Source organism: Cnephaeus nilssonii, assembly GCF_951640355.1.
Source record: "Cnephaeus nilssonii genome assembly, chromosome: 3".
NCBI classification, from domain to species: Eukaryota; Metazoa; Chordata; class Mammalia; order Chiroptera; family Vespertilionidae; genus Cnephaeus; species Cnephaeus nilssonii.
Genome location: NC_137074.1, coordinates 94852628 through 94858391, shown reverse-complemented (window position 1 = coordinate 94858391; position 5764 = coordinate 94852628). Strand labels below are relative to the sequence as shown.

The 5764-nt window shown below is 42.3% G+C and overlaps 1 pseudogene across 1 annotated transcript; it reads left to right on the top strand.

The window, feature by feature from the left end:
* Nucleotides 1-666: 666 nt before the first annotated feature.
* On the top strand, nt 667-2013 carry LOC307096769 (perilipin-2-like; annotated as a pseudogene). The gene has a single exon. The product of its transcript is annotated as a perilipin-2-like (transcript).
* Nucleotides 2014-5764: the final 3751 nt, after the last annotated feature.

Genomic DNA, 5764 nt, shown 5'->3' with positions numbered 1-5764 from the left:
ATGAGAATAGTTAGCTGTATTTTCAGTAAGAGAAGTATTTTGCTACCCAGCTTTTAAACAGTATATATTCAGTTATGCCAGCTTATTTTATTGTTTGAAATTGAGTTTAAATTTGGATATTGTAAACTCATACTTACTACATTATCCATAACAACCTAAAAAATGAACTAAATGGCTTCCATGGAAAATTTTCTGTTTTTTTTTGTTTTTTGTTTTTTGATTTTTTTAATCCTCAGTGTTATGAAGAGTTAATGGCTCAATGCTTTAGGTGTCACTGGAGCCTGGTGTTTGTGACCTGTTGGATCTTTGCCTTTTGTCTGCTATCTCTCTGTCTCCAGGAAGAAAATGGAAATAAGCCAGTCAGAAAAAGATAAATATCACATGATCTCACTAATTTGTGTAATATAATGAACACCATAAACTGATGAGCAAAAACAGATTCAGAGACAGAGAAGCATAGATCAGACTGTCAAACCTCAGAGGGAAGGTAGGAGAGGGTGGGGGTAAGGGGCATAGATCAACCAAAGAACTTGTATTCATGCATATAAGCCTAACCAATGGAAACAGACACCAGGGGGTACGGGCATGAGTGGGAGGGTGGGGGGGTTGGCAATGGCGGGATAAGGACACATATCAATAAAGAAAAAAAAGAAAAAAATTTTTTAAATGGTATCTGTTGCAGTTGATCCACAACCAAGTGTGGTGATGAGGGTGGCCAACCTACCTTGGTGAGCTCCACATATGACCTCATCTCCTCGGCTTATGTCAGCACAAAAACTCAGTATCCTTACTTGAAGTCTGTGTGTGAGATGGCGGAGAAGGGCATGAAGACCATCATATTGGTCACTGTGATTGAGTGCTCAACCCATCATCCAGAAGCTGGAGCCACAAATTGCTGTTTCCAATAACTATGCCTGTATGGGGCTAGACAGGATTGAGGAGAAACTGCCTAATCTGAATCAGCCAACAAAGAAGGTTGTTGCCAATGCCAGAGGTGTAGTGACTGAGGCAAAAATGCTATGACAATGACCGACCTTGACTAAGGCCAAGAATTCTATCACCAGCACGGTCACTGGGGTGGTGGACAAGGCCAAAGAAGCCGTGACTGATAGTGTGGAGAAGACCAAGTCTGTGGTCAATGACAGCATTAACACAGTCATGGGCAGTCGGATGATGCAGCTGGTGAGCAGTGGAGTGGAAAATGTGCTCAGCACATCAGAGTTTCTGGTAGACCAGTACCTCCCTCTCACTGAGGAAGAACAAGAAAAAGAAGCAAAAAAGTTGGGAGGATTTGAACCTGTTCAGAAGGCAAGTTATTATACTAGGCTGGGATCTCTGTCTACCAAGCTCCGCTCACGTGCCTACCAGCAGGCTCTCGGCAAGGTGAAAGAAGCTAAGCAAAAAAGCCAGACCATTTCTCAGCTCCATTCCACTGTTAATCTGATTGGATTTGCTAGGGAAAATGTACAGAGTGCCAACCATCTAATTCAGGATGCTCAGGATAAGTTCTACCTCTCCTGGGTGGAGTGGGAGAGAAACATCAGCTATGATGACACCGATGAATCCCACTGTGCTGAATACATCGAGTCACTCCTCTTGCTATTGCAGGAAGCTTGGCCCCGCAGCTGCAGACCACGTGCTCCACCCTCCTGTCCAACAGCCAAGGGTTACCACAGAACATTCCAGATCAGGCCAGTCATTTGGGGGTGATGGCGGGTGACATCTACTCAGTGTTCTGCAATGCTTCCTCACTTCTAGCAAGGGACAGCTGCAGAAAATGAGTCTTTAGATAATGTGATGGATTAGCTTGTTAACAACAAACCCCTCAGCTGGCTGGTAGGTCCCTTTTATCCTCAGATGATCAGTCTCAGAATACTCAGCACCGTGTTGCAGAGAAGGACACAACCAGCCAGGAGGCCCAGCGACCTGAGCCCAAAATACATTAATCCCGTCCCTGTCACCAGTGCATGGTGCGGCCAGACATCTTCTGTTATGTTGCAGTTAACCTGCTAGACAACTCTGAATTGAGGAAACAGCTAGCTAGAAAAAAGGACCTCTTCATTATAGTCATTTCCAACTGGATTAAGATCTTTAAAGTTTCTGGCCTTAGCTGATGAGGCATTTTGTTTACCTGGCTGGTAAGAAAATAAAGATACACTGGCCAGAGCCTCGTCAAAGGTCAGAAAAGTTACACTGCATTTATGGTCTCATTCTGTTGCCACTGTTGCTGTCTGTCTGTACTGAATAAAAACATCTTCACGTGGGCTATGGTGTGAACTGGTATCTACTCCAGTTTGGTCTGAGTAGGCCTCATCATTGTTTTGTCTCACAGTGCATGCTTGTACAACTTTATTTATTTTTTCAAAAGAAATGCCTCCTGTGAATTTACTGCAAAATAAAAAAAAAAGGAGTTAATGGCAAATAAAGAAAGCACATAATATGCTGTATAAATAAATGAGCAGGTGGATATACATACTTTCTTTTATATAGATATATACTGTCATATACTTTTATATTCAAAGGCAGCCAATATACTGTACTTGGCACATTTTATGTTAACGAGGTATTTTTGAAATTTGAAAAATGTATTGATTTCAGGATTCTGTGACATTTTTCATTTTATGTGGCATTACAAGGCTCTTTTCCAATAATGTCTAGTACTGAACAGCTATCTTAATTAATAATTATTTTGTAGAAGCTCATGGTTGCATTCTTCTCTTAGTCATATATATCTCTGCCATCCTCTCAAATTTGGCTGCATTCAGGGGAAATCAAGCTGAATTCATTCAGGAATCACAAAACACTCTTTCCAACCATGTGATAAGGTTAAATGAAAGAGCTGCCTTTGGCAAAGGAGAGATATTTCCTGATGAGTTAAATTATACAGTTCATTAAAATAGGAAATATATATCATGCCAACTTGATTTAACACATGGGTTATGCATTTAGCCTTAAGACTGAATTATATATTCAATTGTTGCTTTTGGGTTGTTTTCACAAAGAAAATATGAATGTCTAAAGCTCAGAATAACACTACCTATTGATTCATTTATTCATGAGATGAACATTTATTGAACATGTACTATTAGAAATAATGCATGGATAAGATCATACTCTACTAGAGAAGAATGACTTTTAAGGTAATAAAATTTGTGATAATTTCTATACAATGAATCTACAATATATATAAAATCCTATAAGTGTGCAAAAGATAGGAAAAATAATATTTTTTAGTATCTAGCCATAAATAACCTAGTTGTTTTCCTTATTTGACCCTTCAAGTCTAACTTTTCCTTTGTAGTGAGTAGAGAAATGGACAAAGACCATCATATATGTCTTGCCCTTTTCTTTTTTGTTAATCCTCAACCAAGGATATTTTAAATATCCTCAACCAAGGATATTTTTCTCATTGATTTGTAGAGAGAGTGGAAGGGAGGGGGAGAGACAGAAAGAGAGAAACATTGATGTGAGAGAGAGGCATTGTTAGGTTGCCTCCTGTACACAGGAATCGAGCTGGCAACCGAGGTATGTGCCCTTGACTGGAATTGAACTTGCGAACCATCAGTCTGCAGGCTGGTGCTCTAACCATTGAACAAAAATGGCTAGGGCTTATCTTGCCCTTTCTTAATTATCTTTCTTGATAAATGTATGTTCAATATCAATATCCTTTTCAACATAAAAATCCAAGCACACACTGGCCCTCAAGACAATTTACTTTTGCCATCTTTGCTGATGTATATTAACATTTTGCACTCAGATGTCGAGTGTGACTCGACACGGTTAGCATCGGTAGCAGGAATCGAGAAAAAAGCAAGCGAGTGCAAAGGGTTAAATTCTAATATATATATATATATATATATATATATATATATATACACATATATATATATATATATATATATATATATATATATATACACACACTAGAGGCCCAATGCATGAAGATTCGTGTAAGAATGGCTTTCCTTCCCCTGGCTGCCAGCACCACCTTCGCTCTGGCTGGAGCTGCCTTTTCACTCCGCCTAGAGCCGCCTTTCTGCCTTCCCACGCTGCCCAGAGGCCTGGAGAGGTTGGGGTGGTGTGGAACACCTGCATCATCGCCATGGAAGTGACTCAAGCGTCCCACCCCCAGCTGCTTGGCACCTGTGTATGCAAATTAACCCACCATTTTTGTTGGGTTAATTTGCATACTCACTCCTGATTGTCTGGTGGATGTCACAAAGGTATGGTCAATTAGCATGTTACTCTTTTATTAGTTGAGATGTGTGTGTGAAACAGAATTTTAATACACACACACACACACATATAAATTATATGTGTATGATTAATATATATGTGTGTGTGTGAAATGTTCCTTCCATCCTGAGAGGAACTCCAATCGGGAGGCACTCCGATCGGCGGGTGGTCAGAGGAAAACTGCTGCTGGCGGAAAACTGGTGCTGGCAGCCACGCAATTGGCCACCCCGAGTTCTGCCACCGGCGCCTTCCGCCAGCTCCATTGGTCCTCCCGCAGTGCAGGTCGTTGGGGTCTGCAGGAGGAACAGGGGGCGGGGACTCATCCTGTCAGCCCAATTGGCCACCCCAAGTCCCGCCCCCAGCCTGCCGCCGGCCCAATCGTGGGCGTAGCGGAGTGATGGTTATTTGCATACTTCCCTTTTATTAGGTAGGATATATATATATATATGTTTCATCAGAATTTAAATACACATACACACATATATATTAATCATACACATACAATTTATATATTTTTGTGAATATGTATATGTGTGGTGTGTATGAATGTATGTTTATGCTAATTTAGAATTCAAGCCTTTGTTTATAAGTATACTACAGGCCTGGTGCATGAAATTGGTGCACTCAGGGGGGTCCCTCAGCCTGGCATGCACCCTCTTGTAGTCCGGGAGTCCTCAGAGGATGTCCGACTGACAAGGGGAGCAGGCCTAAGCCATCAGTCGGACATCCTCAGCACTGTTGCAGAGGTGGGAGAGGCTTCTGCCACTGCAGCTGTGCTCACCAGCCATGGGCCCAGCTTCTGGCTGAGCGGTGCTCCCCCTGTGGGAGCACACTGACCACCAGGGGAAAGTTCCTGCATTGAGCGTCTGCCCCCTGGTGGTCAGTGCGCATCTTAGCAACTGGTCATTTGGCCATTGAGCCGAAACCAGCTCTCCAACATCCCCTGAGGGGTCCCGGATTGTGAGAGGGCGCAGGCCAGGCTGAGGGACCCCACTGGTGCATGACCAGGCCTGGGGAGGGATGTTGGAGGTTGGCTAGCTAAGGAGGGATCAAGGGAGGGCTCCAGGGCATGTCCAGCCCATTTTGCTCAGTCCCGATCAGCCAGAATGCAGCAGCAAGCTAACCTACCGGTCGAAGTGTCTGCCCCCTCGTGGTCAGTGTACATCATAGTGACTGGTCGAATGGTTGACTTTCTGGCCCCTAGTGGTCAGTGAACGTCATAGTGAGCAGTTGAGCGCCCTTAGCATATCATTAACATATTACACTTTGATTGGTTGAACGGACAACCGGACGACTGGATACTTAGCATATTAGGCTTTTATTAAAGAGGATGTCTTAAGATAACAGCAGTACCTGTTTGTTTAAATAACTTCTTTGGGACCTGTTACTTGTTTTTGATATTATATTTTATTTTATGTATTTAGAACACTTTTTTTCTTATAGTGAATTATGAGAAATTTTACTGGCATACCTGTTACATCATTTTTTACTAGTCATTAGTGGTTTAACTCACCATGTAGACTATGAA